We start from the raw sequence: 22,316 nt of genomic DNA on the forward strand, positions 1-22,316 counted from the left end.
GTTATGGCTTATTAATTATTAAAAGAAAGTATAAAAAGCATGTGCAGTTGAAAGCCCTGCCAGGACAGCCAGTCTGTAAACGTTCAGTATGTGCTTTGGAAGGGCACCCGTGCCTGGTGCCCACAGCACCTCCAGCAGGGCCAGGGAAGGTGAGCCCTGGCGGCCGCTCCGGGCAGGACTGAGCTGGACCACAGTGGGCGGGTACAGCAGGGCCTGGCACTGTGCCCTTCTCCAGCCTTGCATCAGGATCAGGGTCCGGATCCAGGTCAGGGCTGGGGGCAGGCAGATTGCGGTTTTACTCTGAGTTCCATACTCAGCCTAACTTCGGTTGTAACTCATGGCTTTTCCTGGCTGCTCTGAGGTCCTTTGGGTGTGTGCTCTGTCAGAGAGGCCGGAGAAGTGCCCACAGCTGCCTGGTTGGGCGTCTCTCTGGCCCAGAGCCTCTGTCTTGCCTCCTGCAAGCCTGGCCCCAGGCAGAACAAGCCCCCCTCAGGACTACCTTGGTCTCAGTGCTTGGTCCCGGGTTTCATCAGCCTGGGTTGCTTCCTGGAGTGGCTAGTCTGAGTTTCACAAAAAAGCTGGGCTGATGCTGGCTGTGCTGAGCCTCATTGAAGAGTTTTTCATGCAGCAAAGAAGAGCCCTCTGGTATCTTCCTCCTCCTTGTCCTCCTCCTCCTCCTCCTGCTCCTCCTCCTCCTCCTGCTCCTCCTCCTCCTCCTGCTCCTCCTCCTGCTCATCCTCCTCCTCCTCGTCCTCGTCCTCCTCCTCCTCATCCTCCTCCTCCTCATTTTCCTCCTCCTCCTCATTTTCCTCCTCCTCCTCCTCGTCCTCCTCCTAATGCTCTTCCTCCTCCTCCTCCTCCTCCTCCTCCTCCTCCTCCTCCTCCTCCTTCTCCTCCTCTTCGTCCTCCTCCTCCTCCTGCTCTTCCTCCTCCTCCTCCTCCTCCTCCTCCTTCTCCTCCTCCTCCTTCTCCTCCTCTTCGTCCTCCTCCTCCTCCTCCTCCTCTTCGTCCTCCTCCTCCTTCTCCTCCTCTTTGTCCTCCTCCTCCTCCTCCTCCTCTTCGTCCTCCTCCTCCTCCTGCTCTTCCTCCTCCTCCTCCTCCTCCTCCTGCTCCTCCTCTTCCTCCTCCTCCTGCTCCTCCTCTTCCTCCTCCCTCCTCCTCCCCCCAGCCCATGGTCACTTCTTCTCCAGCGGCTCCAGCAGAGGGTTGCCTTCTGAGTCGGGGGTCTTAACGCTGTGGGTCCTGACGATGCAGGTGGGGCGATGCTGGTTGAGCATCAGGATGAGCTGCTGCGGCTCCTGCTTCAGCTCCGCCATCTGGGTTTTCAGCTCCGCGCCCATCAGCTCCAGCCACTCAGATTCCCGCTGCGGACACGCCTTCCGCTCCTTCTTCCTGCTGGGCATTAGGCTGCCCCCACTTTGCTCTCTTCCGGCGCCCTTCCCTCCGCTCCTCTTCCTCCTCTAGCTCACTCCTCACAGGTTGGGGCCTCTTGCCCAGGTTCCCCTCCAGGAAGTGCAAAGGGCCGGTCTTGGCCCCAATGTGTGGGTGTCAGTGTATGTCAGCCCCTCTGCAGTCAGGGCTGGGCTGGGGCGTCCGGGCAGGGGGCCGAGCCCTGGCAGAGAGCCCCGGTCATGGGAGGGCCTGGGATCTGCCCCGGCATCAGAGCAGGAGGAGTGGCAGCCCAGCCCTGCAGAGGCAGGGCGGGGAGGCTGTGACCCTGGGGCGGGGGCCAGGCTGCAGTCACCCTGCCCGCTCAGGCTCAGGATCACCATGACGCCAGCCCTGCCCTGTGTCGTCCACCACCATCACGGCCAGTGCCTCCCATTGCAGACTCTGAGAGTCCCTCCCACAGGCCTTGGCTGGAAGCCTGGGTTTCCCTCTTTGAGGCTCATCACCCCTAACCACTCACCTGCCTACCTGATTGCCCCTAACCGCTGGCCTGCCTACCTGCCTGATCCTCCTAACTGCTTCTGCCTCGCCCACACCATGGCGACTTAGAAGGACTTCCTGAATGACATCTGAAAGACCTCCAGTCTAATTAATATGTTACCCTTTTATTAGTATAGATATCCTAAAACTAATGCAGAGCTCAGTCTCCTCTTAGAAAGAAAGGAAAATCTGGCTTTTAGATTTAAAATCTATGTGCCTCTCTCTCTACCTGAATCATTAAGGAGCATAAGTAAAATGCAACTTCAATGCTATATTTAGAAGCATTAGCATAATAACTCATACGCAAATAAACAGAAAACACTTTTATGCTATTAAATGTGAAAATGTTAGTGAAAAAAGGCATGAGAAAACTCGAGCTGAAACTTACAGAATTTACTTTTTTATGAAAAAAAAATTTCTCCATCAAGAAGCCACTTCCTTGCCGACACCGGTTTGGCTCAATGGATAGAGCGTCGCTTGGGGACTGAAAGGACCCAGGTTCGATTCCGGTCAAGGGCATGTACCTTGGTTGCGGGCATATCCCCAGTAGTGGGTGTGCAAGAGGCAGCTGATCGATGACTCTCTCTCATCGATGTTTCTAGCTTTCTATCTCTCTCCCTTCCCCTCTGTACAAAATCAATAAAATATATTTAAAAAAAAAGAAGCCACTTCCTTGTCATTTTTGAAATTTTATATTTTAAATGATTTAGTAAAGATGGTGGTTTCTTCTCTGTCTTCTCATAAAACATGTGAATACATCAGAGAGAACACAAAGAAGAAATCCAAGTTCTACATTTAATTAAAATAGGAAATATTTGAAAATAAATAACCTTTTAGGAGAAGGTAGTGTCCATTGCAGAGAAGCTCATATGATAAAGCTAGTATGATTGCTTTCACAAGTGACATTTCAGAATAAATAATGATTTTTTCAAACATATAAGAACTTTATAAAGATACTATAAGAAAAAAAAAGAGAAAAGTAGAAGAATAGAAAGAAATAAAAGAACATCCTAGGACAAATTTTATTACAGAGCAAATAAAGTTATAACTAAATAGATTGCCCTGACTTAATAAAACAAGACCTCACTGCAGTTTCAAAAACTCAAAGACCACAATGAAAAAGCAAAAGATGAGGGTGTTTCGAGACTTGTAGACTCAGGGATAGATGGAAGACTGTGGCTAGTTACTAACCAGAAATATAATGTAACTTATAATTTAAAGACACCTTCATGGCTAAGTTGTGAACTGGCTGAAAAGAGAAGAAGAATGAACACACAAGGACGGCAATTAGAAACTGTTACAAAATATGATAGTGACATGGACAAAAGAGGCAGCAGGGGAAGTGGTAGTTGCTAAGAATCTAAAGGTTAAAAAAAAAATTAGAAGTACATCCAAAATTGATGCAAAGTATAAGCTATGTTCCATGGCAACAATTACTATAGAGCAATGATTTCCGACTGAAGTGCTGCAAGACTGTTTAAGACATGCAATGCATTACTGTTTAGTCGAAGGCACTGGCCACTGTTCCATTAGATTTTCAAATATAAAAATGACAACAGCTATCCAGTGTGAATGGATCAACATTGTACATACTGTTTTTAAGATTGTCAAAAAAATATTTTTGATATGCTGTAGGATCTTAGTAATTAGCTTACATGTGCCATGAGATTAAAAAAAAAAAAAGTTGAAAATTGCTACCATAGAGAAACATAACACAAACAGGGGAAACAGGGTTATAGTTTAGTCATTCGAGCAGACATATGAAAGAATTGTAACAGCATGCCATGAGAACATCTGTGGAAAGAGCACTCCAGGTGGCATATATAGCAAATGGAAGGTTCTGAGATGAGAGCATGCTTGGCATGTTGAAGGAACAATAAGGCTGGTGTGTCAATGTATGGAAAAGTCAAAGGAACTGAATTTGAGGACAGATGCATATTCAAGAGCAAATATCTGTTTGTTGGTTTGTTTTGGTTTTGAGAAGGGATACATTTCTACATTATTCATATGCTGGTAGAAATGATTATGAAGAGGTAGAAAACTGATGATGCAGAGAGAAGAAAATTTCTAGATTGAAAAAAAAAATGCTGGGGTGTCAGTCAGATGAATATGGGGGGTAGTTGGAAGAGACGGTTTAAGGAAAAACACCAGTGGTATCCTTAGAAAGAAAGACAAGGATAGATAAGGATTAATAAGTGGGTTCACATGGAGAGATGACTATGGAATTTCCCCAATGGTTGCTTCTAGATATGAAGAGGAAGGAAGAGCTGTTGAAAATTTAAAGAGAGTAGAGAAGATATGAAATATTAATCTAAGAGTGTACTTAGATATCGATAAATGGCCTAGATTAGTAGTTCTCAAACTTGGCTGCACAGTGGAACCATCTGTGAAGCTTTAAAAAAGCAGAATTGTGCAACTATACAATTCTGAATTAATAGCTCTGGAATGTGTCTTTGCATCACAATTTTAAAAATATCATAGGTGATTTTAATGGACACATACGAATGATAATCACTATTCTGAGAAAGTCTGGTCTGTGTTCTGTATAGTGATACATTATAGAGAAGGGGCCATTGAGGGGTAAGTGGTCCATATTTTTAAAGTGAGACTGGTCAGCAAGTTTGTGGGGGGTGTTTTTCCATCCTATTGCTTTTATGTCGTTGGTACCTAGTAGGTTAAGAGTGAATTTAGCAAACATTAAGCTTGGCTAGGCTTGTATGAGTAATGGAAAAAGAGCAAAGGAGAGTAGACAATGAATTAAAATTAAAACTCACTAGAATCCAAAATGGGAAGGAAGGATGGGAGGTAATGAGGGTTTTAATGGCTAAATTGTGCACCCCACCCTCCCAAATGCATATGTTGAAGTTTTATCCTTCAGAATCTCAGAGGGTGACCAGGTTTTTATGACTAGTATCCTAAGAAGAAGAGGCAATCTGGACATAGATACACAAACAGAAAAGATGATGTGAAGTCATAGGCAGGGCATGACCATCTGCAAACCAAGGAAGAAGCTTGGAACAGATCTTTTCCTTTCAGTTTCTTGAAGGAATCAACCCTACAAACACCTTGATCTTAGACTTCTTACCTCCAGAACTGTGAGAAAATAAATTTCTGGGTTTTGTTTTTTTTAAACCACCAGTCTGTAGTATCTTTTATGGCACCCCTAGCAAACTAGGACAAGGGGTATAAAATACATTGGACAAAAGTACAATTTCAGGTTTTAGTGAAGTCATAGGATATTAAATTATGTGTAGCACTGAAATAAATTGACAGTAGTGAATCAATGCTTGAAATTATGATTATGGAGGAGTTGATTTTTCAGGAAATAACAAGAGCTAGAAAGATGGCAATGGCCATGGAAAAATCAATACTTTGATTAAATAGACAAAAATATTCACAGAAAAGAGATTAATGGGTAGGATGCCATGGTATTGCAAGAAAGAATTAAGTGATTATTAAATTCACCAATAATTATAATAGGACTAACTCTTGCACATAACAATGGTGAGCCAAGAGCTAAATTCTTGAAGTAATTAGAGGGAGTATTGCCTAGTAAATTCTTAAGATACTCAGTGCTGTGTGTTTTTGGAGAAAAGGAGATTGAATGATTTAGATGTTGTAAGAAGAAATCCAGTTGCGATAAACCAGTTATCACATGAGATATCTGCCAGGGATGCAGCATATTAGGGGGAATCCTGGTTTCAGTTAGAGTGAAGAGGGAAGAAGCATTGGAAAGCATGAAAAGATATGTGTCAAATAGTGATCATTTCTAGAGGTTACATTGGGAAGATTTCAGGGGCTGGAGAGGGATAGAAAGTGGGATTAGAAAAGTTGATACAGAATTACAAGGAGGAATGGAATATGGTGGAAGGAATGATTTGAGAAACCTGTGTTCCTTGTAATGATTCATGTAAATAGGCATTCAAATCATAAGTAGTTTAGTTGCACTTGTATAAGACAAAAAAGCATGTTAAATTATCATCTATAATAAAAGTGTAATTGCTCATTAGACTGGACAGCTGAACTACCTTCTGGACGTCCTTCTGGATGACCTTCTCTAAGAAGCTGGGGTTGCAAAGGGCCAGCCCCTTCCACACATTTTGTGCATCAGGCCTCTAGTTAAATATTAATATATTTCTAAATATATGTGTTTACACATACACACATGTGAGAACACATGCATATTTCCTAATATATTTTACAGAATATCTTTGTTTCTTGTTAAATTGCTATCATGTTTTTCTATATCATTGCCTGTATATTTAAATGTGTTTCAGTAGGTGTTCATCTCCAAAAATAACAGAATATACAATAATAGCCTGGTTATATATCCACAGATGTGATGATGCATAAAAATTGAATTGTTCAAATGTACTTCCTTGCATTTGTTGAAAAACAGAAAATAATGTTTAATAGGGAACTATTCTGAAAGATACCTTGCCTCCATGTCAGCTATTAGAGATATGCATTGAGTTTTTAATGAAAAGAGAGAGTGAAGTTATTTTTGAAAACATAACCAACAAAGGAAACGGTCTGTAATTGGGAGAAATGTAGGGTTGTCCTTTTGAAAATAAACTAAGCTCTGCCTTGCCTGTTTTTGTTAACAAGGAGAAGAGCCCTCCATTCAGAACATGATTTATAGAGTTTCATGGTAAAACATATTATTCAAGGCCTTGCTTGAACTTAAAGTGATTTATTGGACTTGATATAAAACTGTGTTAATGAATCATGGCTAGGTAGAGTCCTAGGGTCTTCAAAATTAAGGGTAAATATGACAGAGCTCTAGAATGGAAAGATATATAAATCACCTAATCTTTAATGATAATTTATGTTTCTGCAAAACCTATATGCTCTGCATTAATTCCTGTTTTCATTCTGGGAGCAGTATTGTTGAAATTCTAAAAAGCACTTGCTATCATAATGGGAATAAATGATTGAGTACCTAAAGAAATGAATCAATGCAGTTACCTTCCAATCCATTATTGCATTTGTAATTATAATATGATATGCTGTGATTATACAAACATAGGAAAGATACAAGACATGGCTTTCATGGAAGCTTGTTTCCTGAAATTTATGACTGCTTGCTTTCCCCAGCTGTGTAACAAGCCTCTTAAATAATGGAAGGATGCTGTAATCTGACAAACTTCATAATATAAATTATGTGCTAATTGCACTCATATTCCTCTGTATATTGCCTTCATTCTCTTATTTAACAAAAATGTGTTTTAAAGAATTAGGTACTAAACAGACAATAAGGTGGAAAAGGCTGTGAGTGGGAGCAGGTGTGGGCTAGAAGGGGGTCAATGAGGGGTGGGGGGGATATTTGTAATACATTCAATAATAAAGATTAAATAAATAAATTAATTAATAGATTTGGCCATGCACAAATGGAGTGGTGACTATTGTTGTTTCTTGACCAAAGAGTCAGCCCCTGGACTACAAATGGAGATCGTGAGCATGTTGGAATAAAACATAATGCTTTAAAAAAAAAGGGGGGGGGGAGATGGAGAGAGAAATAGAAACATCAATGATGAGAGAGAATCATTGATTGGCTGCCTCCTGCACGCCTCCCCCCATTGGGGATTGAGTTCACTACTTGGGCATGTACCCTTGACTGGAATAGAACCTGGGACCATTCAGTCTCCAGACCGATGCTCTGAGCCAAATCAGCCAGGGCAAACACAATGCTTCTTAAATTTGACTACCACTTTACCCAGTGGGGGCCCTGGCTGTGGTGTCCAAAGCCATGATGAACAACAATGACCTTGTGAGGAAGAGGAGGCTTACAGAATTGACTGGGCCCCTCATTCCCAAGTGCCTGAGTGGAGTCTAGTGAGTGGTGGTGATAGGCCTTTGAACTGGACAAGTTTTGATAATCTGTGCTCTGCAGTGGAGTCTGAAAGGCAGATGCTGGCACAAAACCATTTTGTGGTTCAGTTCTTTATGCCCTAAGGTTTTAGGTTAATTAATGGCTATAATTGAAATTTTATAAACTATAGTTAGTGTGAAGTTTTTCTTTAATCACAGAAGCTCAGTCTGTTTATTATTTAAAAACCAGCAAGCTCCTGAACTTGAGATCTTCCTAAGGATGACGTTACAGCAGTAGTGACTTCACCTCAAGAGCCGAGTTTTGGTGGCCTTGCTCTGTGATGCTTCAGGTGTATTTATAATGTATAATATATAAACAGCACACTTCCCCACAGTGTAGGAGCATTATAATCTACTTTATTACAAATTTGACCTTAGCTGTTTAGCAAGTGGAACAGACTCTTTATTAACCCTCCTTTAAATTTTAAGAGCCTCAAGATTAAAGTTGACAAATTGAATACTGGGTCAAGAACACAATTTTCCCTTTGAAGAAAAACTGAAGCCACTGTGCTCTGCCAGGAATCAAAGAGCAAAGAGCACAAGATTCCATTTGCGGGATATGAGGAAATGCCAGAAAAGCCAATGGGGAAATTCCAAATTTCAAAACCATCGTTTCTCTACAAATCCCAGGCAACAAACAGCTTCTCAAATGTTCTTTATGACATCAGGATTTACTTATAATTTGATACCAGAGTCAGAAAGAATCTTTTCTTTATCGATTATGATGGATGTGAAAACATATGGCTAAATACTTGAAAATGCCTTTCTATATTGCACACTGGGCTAATGGCTAATGTGAGACCAAACATTAGAGGGGTACATGTCTGATCTATACTGACATACTTCAACTACCTGTGGCAGCACTTATTAGACAAGTCACTGTAAAAAGTAAGCTTCTAAAGGCCAATTGTGAAGTTCCAGATAGTGAAGAATTAATAAATCCCAGCCTAACCATCCCAAGATGATAATTCTGATATCTGTGCTGCATCACTTTAACATCATGTGCACCTCATGGGATTCAGGGGGGGGGGGGGGGAAAGTGAAGCCACAATGTCCTTGTGCCTTTTAACATACCACAGCACCAGGTCAGTAGAGTGAGTATTTCTGTTGCTTGGGGAGTTACTTTCATGAGTGACTGGACAAATCCCATGATAAAGGACAAGTCAAAGAGCATAGACCATGCTGCAGAGCGTTGAGCAGAGAGGCGTTTGAGGAGAAAGGAAGTCTTGCACATTGAAGTGTAATGAAGTGGACAATACAGAGTAATTAGACGTGGAGCCAGGACCTCCCCACTATGGAAGAATGGCTACTGAGGCTGCGATGGGCCCAGGGCAGGGCAGTGCTGCAGTGATTGCCCTCATCACAGGCTTCTCCTTGAAACACAATTGCAGCTGTATTTCGCATCATTGGAAACTGCAATATAACATTAAACCTGTTGGTCTATGAGTGGCTGGGTATGTGTTTCTTGTGTTCCTGTGTGAAAGAGAGGGACACGCACCTGACAAGGCCTGGAAACCACAGCAGTGAGGAATAACCTCACACAGAATTTGTCTGGTGTCCTGAGGAACTCGTGTGAAAACTGCCCAAATCTCAGTGTCATTGAGCTAATCTGAATTGCTCAAAAAAACACACGAACGCTTGAAAGCTAAGTGTGGTGGTTCTGGGGGAAAGCAGAGATTATTAGGTGGAAATCTCTGTTAGGAACCAACCAGTGAAAAATCAAGGGGGGAACACAACTTTAAAAAAAAATTCTGTTTAATAATATTTACATATAAAAAGCCAGACACTGTAATGCCATCATGACCATAACAACCTAATAATCAGTTGTTATGACAACCTCTGCAGACAGCAAACTGGCCTGATCCGGGCTGCATTGCCTCCAACATCCCGATCAGGGTAGCCAGGCTCTGATCAATTGATGGCAGCAGCAGCTGGCGAGTGGGTGGAAGGCAGACCTCTTGGTACCTCCCCTGGCCCTCAGTTTCCAATTAATCAGGGGATGGAAGGCTAACAGGGGATGAGTGATGCAGCAGGCACTAATGAACAGGGGGAAAGCAAACCTCTTGGTCCCTCCTCCAGCCCTCAGGCTCCAATCAATTGGTGGCAGTGGTGGGGCAGAACTGGGAACTGGCAAATGGGTAGAACATGGCCCTGACAGCAGGCTAGGCCTAGGGATCCTAACCGCACACGATTCCATATGCTGGGCCTCTAGAAAAAATATAAAACCATTTTAAAAGGATTTATCTGTAGTTATTCAACATAATCTATTGCTAGAATGATTAGTCATTGATTGCTACAAATCAAATTTGACCTTGATAAAAGTAGACAATGAATCAAAGGTAGTCACATGAATGCAATTTTCTAATAAAAAAATAGATTTTTTTAATTTAAAATTTTTGTTTAAAAGTATATTAATTCATTTTTTTGTTTCCTTAATATTCTTTAGAGAAATACATGTATAACAAGTGTAATGAATTAATATCCAGTAGAATGGTGGAGCATATCAGTATTTCCATTGTTTCAGAATGTAAATAATAGGAGTTAGTGTAGAGAATATTAAAGATTCCTGTTAAGTGAAGGAATTTAAAGTGCAGCAAGCAACCCAGGCCAAATGGATAAATGCCTGCTGGCATTTTCAATCCTGAGCCAGAATCCAAGGAGAACATTAGTACCAAATCATCTAATTCACACTTGTAAATATGAAGCCAGATATTCAATTTTCTTAGTCTTTTTGATAATTATTTGTTCCTGTGTTTTTGTATGAGGACTAATTAATGTTAAATTTGTCAGTTACTGATTAAGATAATGACCAAATAATAATAAAAATTATCTGAAACTAAATTAAAGTACTTAAATTCTGTTCTACATATTTTCCAAATAACTTATATAACTATCTTATTTGTAATTCTTCTTGGCCATTTGATTATCCCAGATATTGTATAAAAATATCATTTATATAAAATTTTTTCCCTGCTTACCTTAATCCTCCACTCTTAGTAGGCTTATGTTGTAAAACATATTTTAAATTGATACACAATGAGCAGCACAATACAATCTATATATGTAAAAGGATAATATGCTAAGTGTCCTTCCCACCTTCCAACTGTCACTATGATGCACACTGAACACCAGGGGGAAGATACTCAATTCAGGAGCTGCCATGACACACACAGACAAATGGCACTGTGGACCTGGTGCCCACAAAGCACCATTTGGCTTCCCCCAAGGGGGACACAAGCCCTGCCACCACCCCAGAGTGACAGCCCACCAAATCGCAGCTGATGCTGCCAAGATCCCATGGCACAGAATGGAGCCCACAGCCCAGCCCAGCCTGGAAACAGTGGCTGTGGATGCAGGGTAATAATGTCACATAGCAATACCCGGCTTCTTCTCCCTAGCACTAGTCTCCTTACAGTTTCTTCAGCCCAAGAACTCAACTAGCTTTATAGCCAGAAACATTTGACACTTGAACCAAATGTCTGTGAAGCATTTTCCCATGCCTCATCTCATTTGATCCTCACAGAAGTCCTGGAGTAGGTAGATGAGAGACTCGATGGAATCCTATTTTCTTTTCATTAGCCTGAAAAAGGAGAGATAGAAAGCTTAGAAACTACACCGGACTGAAAAGAATAAATGGTAGACCTTGAAAATGACTTCAGGTTTTCTCACTGTGCAGAATATAGTCAAACACTGCTGCAGTTAAATATTTTACCCTTTGTTCTGCCTGTGTGATTTGCAATAATAATCTGCTTTGTGTTGATATTTACTGCTGTGTTGCTCACAATTACTTGAAAGAGAAGTTGGGGTGCTTCACTGGGCTGGGAAAAGTTTAGCTAAATCAGAAAGCATGTCTAATTAAGCAATTTTATTCTATATATACAAAAGGCTAAGTTGACTCACACATGTACAATACATATAAAGCTCTTGCTAGTGCCAAACACACGCATGTGTTTTGAACATGAATTTGGTTGACACTTTCATTATAGAGAATAGGCGAATAGTAAAATTAAAATATTTCTTCTAATTAATTTTCTTTCAATGTTCACAAATTTGTACATCAGGCCACTAGTCAAATATAAGGATTTTATATTTCTCTCTTCCTGTCATACCTACATTTCAAATGAAAGCTGGAAACTTATCGATACAATTCCTAAAATATGTAAATTACAATAAAAATGGTTTCTAGATGAGAGTTCTAAAATTTTCCCTCAAATCACATTTTTTTTTAGTTGTTAATTTGATGATCATAATAATTTGATTAATAAAGATTTTTAATCCCTAACCATCTAATTTCTTCCAAATTAATTAATGGCATAAATAACCAAACTAAAATATATAGAGGATGAGGCAAAAATATGCTTACAGTTGTCTATGGAAAATAATACAGTGATTAATAAATAATAATACAAGAATAACCTCTGTTTTGCATACTCACAAATGTAAGCCTACTTTTGCCTGCCTTGTGTGTATATATAATCAATTACCAACAAAAATGATAAAGCAGTAGATAACTAATGAAAAGCAAACTATGACTTTTACTTCACTGTTTATCTGTAATATGTTTGGTATATGTCAACTTAGAAAATTTTGAATTGCAAATGAATATACTTTATTAAACCATCCCTTACAATGGTTGAATGCATCTAGAGAAGCTACTACTCTGCGTGAAATTTTAAATCCCCATATTAGTAAAGTATAGTAAATGGACCAAAAAAATTTTGCTTTATTTTAAAGTGCACCTAAGAGACAGAACAGTAATATCGATATAATCATGTATTTTCAGTAATTGCAATAAACTCAATTAAATAGATTAACATTATTAACCACTAAAAATCCTCAGGGCAATAGATTATCTAAATGTTTTTATTGTTCATTGAAGAGTAATTTTAAATATAGATATTCTTTTAATTTTCTTTTCTATGAATTTTTAAAAACTATATTTTATTGATTTTTTACAGAGAGGAAGGGAGAGAGAGAGCTAGAAACATCAATGAGAGAGAGACATCCACCAGCTGCCTCCTGAACACCCCCCACTGGGGATGTGCCCCCAACCAAGGCACATGCCCTCAACGGAAATCGAACCCAGGACCTTTCAGTCCACAGGCCGACGCTCTATCCACTGAGCCAAATTGGTTTCAGTTAATTTTTTTTCCATTTCATTTCTCCCTGGCCTTAGCTTTCTCACTCATTCTTTAGATAGTTGTGCAATGAAACTTAATGTGGGAGACAAAAATAAATAACAACAAAAAAAGTCTTCAAGTTTATCAAATTAACTTTTATAACATGTACTGTAAGCTCCTGCCCAGCCAACATTTCAGTCACACCAGAGTACAATTTTAGGGATTAATGTTCTGCTTTACTGAACTGCCCTCTATCTCTGTGTGATGTACAGATCCCACAAACAACTGAAAAACCGCTGTGTGGTGTTCCAGAGTGTGAAAGCAGAAGTAGCCCTCAGCAAAGGTAACACAGTGAGCTACCAGGGCTTAGAATAAGGGAACCAGTTTTAGGAGCACGATAGCCCAAACTTAAGAGCAATTAAACTAGTTTTGATCAACCAGGAAGCATTACTACCCTCTGACCAAGCTTAGTGAAACCGATCATAGTTCACCCCCATCATTAACTTCATGAGCACCTGGTCTGGTCAACACCAGAAAAGCAGAAGATTCAGATAAACCATTCAGAACCACATGGCACTATGTAGATCCAAAGGTATCTTCCCTAAACCATGAGGCAATATAAATTCTTATTATATCATCAAGAGACTGTAAAGCTCCATGGACAGTGGTGGTCTGAGACTGTGAGAAAGTGAGGGCTTTTGTTCCTTGAAGGGTTTCACATATAACTGTGTTAATGGACTACACTGAATTAAATTGCTTTCCTGTTGTTGATAATTTTTGAAGGACAAATCCTATCTAATAAAAGAGTAATATGCAAATTGACTGTTACTCCAATACACAAGATTGCTGCTCTATGTGGAAACAAGATGGCCAACACAAGACGGCCAACATGGGAGGACAGTTGGGAAGGACCAGGCCTTCAAGGAAGGGCAATTGGGGAAGTTCATGCCTGCAGGGTAGGACAATTGTGGGGGACCCAGGCCTGCAGGGGAGGGCAGTTAGGGGTGACCAGGCTGGCAAGGGAGGGTAGTTAGGAGTGACTGGGCCAGCAGGGGAGGGCAGTTGGGGGCAACCAGACCTGCAAGGGAGGATAGTTAGGGGTCAGCAGGCCAGCAGGAGAGGACAGTTGGGGGTGGCCAGGTTGGCAGGGGAGCAATTAGGTATCAATCAGGCTGGCAGTGGAGTGATTAGGGGTTAGGGGAAATCAGGCAGGCATGCAGGCAAGAAGTTGGGAGCCAACAGTCCTGGATTGTGAGAGAGATGTCTGACTGCCCATTTAGTTCTGATCCCACTGAGATCGGGCCTAAATGAACAGTCAGAGATCCCTTGAGGGGTCCTAGATTGGAAAGCATGCAGGCTGGGCTGAGGATCATCCCCCCTCCATGCATGAATTTCGTGCACCAGGCCTCTAGTCAATTATAAACAAAATAAAGTAGCTCCATTTTCTTACATGTTAAAGCTTTATGTAAATATACAGTATTTTGTTACAATTCTGTAGAGAGAAGCTAAATTTGACTGTACTTTTCAATTAGTGGCTGAATTAACTTAGAATTAACTATAGGTAGACAATCATGGCAAGTGCATTTCATCATTTAGTAATTAGTCAAATATAAAGAGCTAATTACATAAATAAAAACAGCATCTATACCCTGACCAAAATTCATCATTCCCTTCTACACACATCTTAGACCTTTCTATACTTAATGTGATGTGGAATACATTTGTAAGCTAATGCACATTTTTAATTCAATTGTTTGCTATCAAAATACTTGTTTCAACATTTCTTGTCTTATTCTATTATTTACCTTAACTTTTTGCATAAACACTTATTTCCTGTTTTTGTATACATTGCTATAATAAAAATTAAAAAGCTTAATCACAAGCAAACACAAAAGTTGTACATAAGCATTCAAAAAATTAATATGTAATCATGAATACTTTAATGAGACTTAGGAAAATGTAACCCTTGCTTCTTCTTTATGAATGGATTAAAATGTATACATTTACAAATAAATGTACATGTTTATGGGGTATGTTCTCATAATTATTTGTTGACGGTAGTGCGTAACTTTTACTGTTGGAAAGCAAGTCACTAGGGCACTGCCATCAGGTGGATGAACAGAACTCTATTAAAACTGTATTGCTGGGCATCTGTACTGGAGATTTACATTACTAGGAAAGAACTCTTGATTACAGGTCCATGATTAAGATGGGGAATTGACATGAGATGGGTTTTTCTAATAACAAGAAGAAAGAAACAACATTTTCTAAGCAAAAAATTAAGTAGCTATTAGAAGATAATAATAGCAAAAGAATAAGTTACTAATAATCATACACTAGTTATTATATATTGAAAGTGCTATGTTAGTAGAAATACTAGTATAAGCCAAAGAAAAGACATATTTGTAACTGGTCTTTTAACATATCTCCATAAGAAAAAATCATAAGCAAGGGCATATAATTAATAAACTACATCCAGCCGAAATCAGTTTGGCTCAGTGGATAGTGTGTCAGCCTGCAGACTGAAAGGTCCTGGGTTAGATTCTGGTCAAGGGCATGTACCTTGGTTGCAGGCACATCCTCAGTAGGGGGTGTGCAAGAGGCAGCTGATCCATAATTCTCTCTCATTGATGTTTCTAACTCTCTATCCCTCTCTCTTCCTCTCTGTAAAAAATAAACTACATCCATTCTTTTGCCATTGCTTGTAACATTTAAAATATAAATAAATGAAAAATTAAAAAATATAACTCAATCAATATTTATTGGTTAGATTTTACTTACTAGGCAATTTCCTTGACAAAAGTAATGTAATATTGAATGAGTGTATATATATAAATATATGATTTTAAAAAATTAATATGTATGTATATAAAATTCTATGAAAAATTATCATATTCATATATAGTGATAAATATTCTAAGAAATATGCACTAGACTAAGTAAAATAGTATGTCAGGTCATTCATTCATTTAATCAATTCACTCACTACTGTTATATTAAATGTTTACAGTGCAATACACTTAAAGGGTAAATTAATTATTTAATTAAAGATGAATTATTTTAATTAGAAACAAGAAAAAACAATAAATTTAACACATACACATGTAATGTCTTAAGAACAGCAATAAATACATTTAATGAGCATAACAAGCAGGATACAAAAGAGAGATAAATCACACATACTTACAAAGCAACATTAGCAAAATTGTCAAATAAAAGTTTGTCAATGTACCCCAAAGAACACCAATTCTGACAATCAGCTGTGGAAAAAGTACTTTTGTGGGAATGCAGGTGTTCTGAACAGTTTCCATCCAGCACACTGGCGAGGGAAAAAGAAAATCTGAGTTTGGACACATTGGAGAGGGTAAGAGGAACAGCTTCACTTTATCCATATTACCCTTCTGTGGGGGGAATCTTATGAAGGACATTTTTTTAAATTGGGAAAATGTGATTAAACTGGAGGCCCTGTCCATGGATTCTTGCACCAGCAGGGTCCCTCAGCGTGGCCGGGGGGATTGGCTGGAACTGGCAGTCCTACAACCCCTGAGGGATGCAGTAGTGCACCAAGTGGCAGATGGTCGGGAAGGAGCCTGAGCCCTGGCCGGGCACTGTGCTGCTCCTGCTCATTTCAGCCCCTGCTGTGCCTGCTGCTGCCACAGCTGCACTAACCAGCAATGAGCATGGTATGAGTTCTGAAAGATGTTTTTACTGGTCAGAAACAATTAACTGTGGTACAGATTTGATGGTAGATTCAGGTGTCAAACGTTACATATATCCACCCTAACTGGTTTGGTTCAGTGGATAGAGTGTCAGCTTGCAGACTGAAGGGTCCCAGGTTAGATTCTGGTCAAGGGCATATACCTTGGTGATGGGCACATCTCCAGTCGGGGGTGTGCAGGAGGCAGCTAATTGATGTTTCTAACACTATCCCTCTCCCTTCCTCTCTGTAAAAAATCAATAAAATGTATTTTTTTAAAAGTTATATATATCTAAATTATATCATAATTGAAATTTCCTTATGATATTCTAAATGAAAATTATACATTAATATATATGATATGATAACACTATTGCTATGCATTTCATTATTAATTGTTTAAAATTATTTATAAATACAGTTACAGATATTTATCTTTTATAAGTAGCTTATAAGTAAATAGATATATACATAATGCAACAGATTGTATGTAATGCAACAGATTAAAAATGAATTAAGAACAACAACTTGTTGAAGTGGGAGGGGAGAGAAAACTACAGAAAAGGTAAGACCATAAAATTCATACAATTTCTGTCGACTAATGAGAATGTAATGAAAATAATTTTTCTTGCCCTTAGTTCTACCGCTAGCTCATTCCAGGATATATTTGAAATGAAGCAGACCTTAATGATTCATTTGTATAAAAACAATAGAACAAATCATATGATAGATTTTATAAAAGGGCAAATAACCTTATTCAACTATTCAGCTCACTGATGCTACAGCTTGATCCAGGTATAATATCTAGTATGTCAGGAGAAAGAAATACATTGTGCTGATATCTCTGTTTAAAATAAATCTGTTTAAAATATATCTCCTAAAGAGCAAAGAAAATAATGACAAATCTCTAGTTTAACAATAATATTAATGAGGAATGTCATGGGAGGTGTCAGTCAATATACTTATTTTATCTCAAATGCACCTTCATTATCTTATCTTCATGAAGTAAATCTTATTGCTGCATGAAGAGAGTATTAAAGGAATAAATTTAAGACTATAAAAACAATGCATGTAATAACATTAAAGGTATTTTTAAATTTGTTTTTTCACTAATTTTAGGGAGAGGAAGGGGGGAGGAGAAAGAGATGAAAACATGAAATGAGAGAATCAGTGATCAGCTGCCTTCTGCTTGCCCTCTACTGGGATGAAGCCTTCAACCTAGGCAGGTGCCTTGACCAGGAATTGAGCTGTGACCTCCTGGTTCATGGATCACTGCTCAACCACTGATTAACACCAGCTGGTTAAGGGTAATTTTAGAAGATTTCCATTTAAGGAATATTTATTGAGCAATATTCATTACAACTTGATTAATCATTATATCTATAAAAAGGATTGAAGCATGTTTGAAGGATAATTTTTTTCATCTTCTGACATATACCTCAAAAAAGTATTTTTATTTTTTATTAATTTTTACTTATATTTTGTGTCTTTTTCTAAATTCTTCCTATTTAAAATAGTAGTGTGTGTGTGTGTGTGTGTGTGTGTGTGTGTATGTATGTAGAGAGGAAAAGACAGATAGAGACAACATATCTTGGGGCAGACATTAAGAAAAACAGTGAATAAAGAGATAGAGTTCAAGCATCCTGTCTTTAAGTTATAAAAACCTAATTATGTAGAACTGAGTTTCTTTGCAGCAATTTTCTTTTTCTTTTTATACACACACACACTCCGATCCTAACTCCAGCAGTTCAATTTGGATCTACAATCAGTGTTTCATTCTGTGAATCTCTTTATATACTAAACTCAGGAGTTTTTGCCAGGGGTTTATCTTAATATTCATAAGTATGACTGAATAAACTGAGCAAGTATTAGAAGAAATGTTTTATTTGATGATAATGCATTCGGGTGTTGCCCTCTCACAAATAGCATTGAACCCATAACTTGCTTTTCAATTCCTGAGGCTGCATCAGCATGGAATTGTTCTTCAGGGAAGTTTGCATTTCTTTTCCCCCCCGGAAAGCACATCATACAGGTAGTCTTAATAATGTTTAATTCAAAGGAAGCTCACAATTAAAATGATTAAGTTAGCTGCTCAATCACTTACCAAGTTGGAGTCAAGAAGATAATGCAGCTATTCTAAAACCTAGTTCAATATTGAAGGCCAGTTCATTATGTTGGCTCTTTCTTATAAGAAATAGTTTATTTTTTATTGATATTTTCAGGGATTCTGAGTTAAAGTGTTTAAACTAGAAGAAATACATATAGGTTATACCCATGGTGGGGTTTTTTTTGTTTGTTTGTTTGTTTGTTGTTGTTGTTTTTTGGTGGGGGTGTATTTTGGAAGAATTTTTCATTATCTACACCTTTTATAAAAAAATTCTCACTTGTATAAATCATTTCCATAAGTCTCTTATAGCCAACCTGAGAAATCAGGATAAGAGAAAACTGACTTATTATCTATACTAATAAAAGAGAAAGATGCAAATTGACTGTACCTTCTTGATGCCCACCAGCCAATCAGGAGTGAGTATGCAAATTAATCCAACAAAAATGATGGGCTAATTTGCATATTCAGGTGCTGAGTGGGCAGTGGGGTGGAATGCTTGCATTGCCGAAATGATGACGCAGGAGTTCCACACCTTCCCAGCTCCTCCAGGCCTCTGGGCAGCATGGGAAGGCACAAAGGCGGATCTGGGCCAGATCGAAGGTGGTGCTGGTAGCCAGGGGAAGGAAAGCCCATTCTTGCATGAATCTTTATGCATCAGACATCTAGTTTAATTAAAAAAACAAAACAAAATAAAACTTGGGTGCCAATGTGGCTCAGTGGTTTAGCCAAGAGGTCACTGGTTCAGTTCCTGGTATGGGCACATGCCTGGGTTACAAGCTTGATCCCCAGTAAGGGGCAGCCAATCAATGATGTTTTTCTCTCATCAATGTTTCTATTTCTCTATCCCTCTCCCTTTTTCTCTCTCTAAAAATCAATAAAGAAAATTCATCCTGAAATCTTATTTTGTTTTCAAATGAAATACTATGGTAAAATCCATCACGAAGAGATAATACATTTTATATTTTTTGTTATGAATAAAATGATTTTATTCATAATTAGTTTCTACTTGTTTAAATGTGTCAGACCACATCAAGAAATAGTTGTTCAGAGATTCATGTTAATATCCATACAAGAGATGTCAGCTATACTCAGACCCTGACAATATTCTGACAACACAAAATGAAAACCCACTTATGGAGAGTAATTATGTCTATTCCTTGATTTTACTTGATTGAGTGCATGAAAATAGGAAGAACAATGCATTTTAGAATATTTACTGAAAAATATGCTATTTTCCCCATTTCAGGTAGTGATAACACATATTTAAATATTAGATATTACAAATATGTCTGACAAATACCACAGACTCCAGGTTGTTACATTTACTTATCATGTGCTGCAATTTTTAATCCCTTTGAATGTATCTCAACATCCTTTATTTTACATTTGTGTGTAGATCAGGATGATCATATTTGATGCTCCATTTCCAGCTCTTTATTTAAAAAGAAATATTGCACAGAGTTCTGTCTACTTAATAGAAAAAAATTCAATATCTACTTGCTTTTGCTCCTGGTGATTTTTATATATTTTTCCTTTTGTGGTAACATTGTTCTTCATTAAGTGACAAAATCTACCACCTGTTTAAACAGGAAATTAAGACTTTCAGATTATTAGTTTTGATATGATATCACATTTCCTTTTTCACTGAGTTATCTGTATTTCAAAACATTAACAAATTAAACTTATTGTATGCTTTTGTTTATCTTATTTTAATTTATTAGTTTATTTTTTATAAGAAATGTGATATGGCCTCTGGTCTTTTATTTAATATTTTCTTTCAAAATGAGAATACTGTACAATTTTATGCAGTTCATAGTTATAATTATTTCTCACATATGAAATGTCTTTCATACCAACTGGACTACTCCTTGATTGAATTTTAAATTTCTCTTTCAACAGCTTATTATTATTAACCCCTCTTTTACTTCCCTATAACCCCTTGAAAAGCACTGAACTATTTGTCCCACTAGCCAATATTCTTTCTTAAAGAATGCAAGCTTAGTTACTGGACTGTTCAATTAAACAGTAAAACAATATTATACCCATGCTTTAATATGTTTCAATTATGCTTATCCGCTTCTTTATAAAATCCAAAATATTGTAAAGCATATAAAGTCTCTGCCAAAATCCAGGGCCATGATTCTTCACACACCTGGTTTTGCTCCAGAATTAATAAAATGCTTGCAGCTTCCAATATACAACCCACAGTATCTTTGAGATATCTGGTCTCCCCTCTGTCCTTAGTAACTTTCCACACTACTTTGTCAAGCATTGCCAAATTTAGAAGACATTTCTTCCTCAAAAAAAACCCTCTGTATTAGTTATCTATTGGTGTAACAAATTGTCCTCAAACTTAGTATGTTAAAACTAGTTGCTGGTCATTCAAAATTTGAGCTTGGGTTAGCTGGGCACTATGTCTGCTAATCTTCTCTCAAATTACTCATGACTATGGATCTATATAGTGCTTTGAGACTTGAACTTGATGATGCAAGATGGTCTCACTCACATGCCTGGAAGTGCCACTGTCTGTTGGCTTGCAAACCTCAGTTCTCCCTGAACTTCAAATCCTTCAGTAGGCTAGACTGCACTTCTTTAAATGGTCACATTAGGATTGTGTTCCAAGAGGGCAAATTGGAAGCCAAAAAGCTTTTTGAAGCCGTGGTTTTGAACTTAGGAAACCTCACTTCTTCCACATTCCATTTATCAAGACAAGTCATAAGATCAATCCAGAATACATGAATGAGGAAATAATCTCTACCATTGATGAGAGGGGAAGCCAAATCACATTGCAAAGCAGCACACATAGGATCATTTTTGCAAATAATCTACAACATCATCTCTTGCCCAACCAATTCAGTTGACATTTTTATTATTAATTGGAATTTACATTGTTTTAGAACATGTATAAGTACATTTTTCTCTATATATTTTGGCGATTTTGATTACTAGGTTTCATGGGAAATATATTTATGTATTATATATAATACACGTAATATATTAATGTTTTCTACTGGGTTGTGTGCAGAGAGATAAAATTTATTTAAAATACATAACATCATTTTTGACTACTCAATGTGTGTACTTGAAAATACATGTCTCAATAAAGGTAATTTTATTTAATGAATGTATACAATATGACTTTTAAAACATATTACTAATTTTCATTTTTTGCTTAATTAATACATGAGATAAAAACTTAGCTACAGAATAATAGAAAATAATAATAATTTCAATCTTTATTTAGAAGACATTATCATGATTTTCCCCCAATATAACATGCTTGCTAAATTATTCCAATACCTTGAAATTATATGCAATCAGTTATCAGGTCAAATCAAATTAATGTACAAGAAAATAATTTACAACACCCTTAACAAATAAAAAAATATAGACATTTGGTATTTCATGGTGATACTCCAAATGGCAAGCTGGGACTCTCCTTGCATGTTCTTGTCTCACATAGTTTGAAGTATAAATTTGCAAATTAAAAGATTTTAAACAAAAGTGTGGAAGTTCATTGTATGTGTATACAAACTCCCCATGGGAAGGGGTCCTCCAAAGGGAGCACCTTGAGGAGAGGTCCCCAAAATGG

The 22,316-nt window shown here is 38.1% G+C and overlaps 1 pseudogene; it reads right to left on the reverse strand.

Moving 5' to 3' along the window:
* Positions 1-1,145: 1,145 nt before the first annotated feature.
* Positions 1,146-1,660, reverse strand: LOC118729325 (annotated as a pseudogene).
* Between the last annotated feature and the right edge of the window lie 20,656 nt (positions 1,661-22,316).

Source organism: Pipistrellus kuhlii, unplaced genomic scaffold (assembly GCF_014108245.1).
Source record: "Pipistrellus kuhlii isolate mPipKuh1 unplaced genomic scaffold, mPipKuh1.p scaffold_m20_p_3, whole genome shotgun sequence".
NCBI lineage: Eukaryota > Metazoa > Chordata > Mammalia > Chiroptera > Vespertilionidae > Pipistrellus > Pipistrellus kuhlii.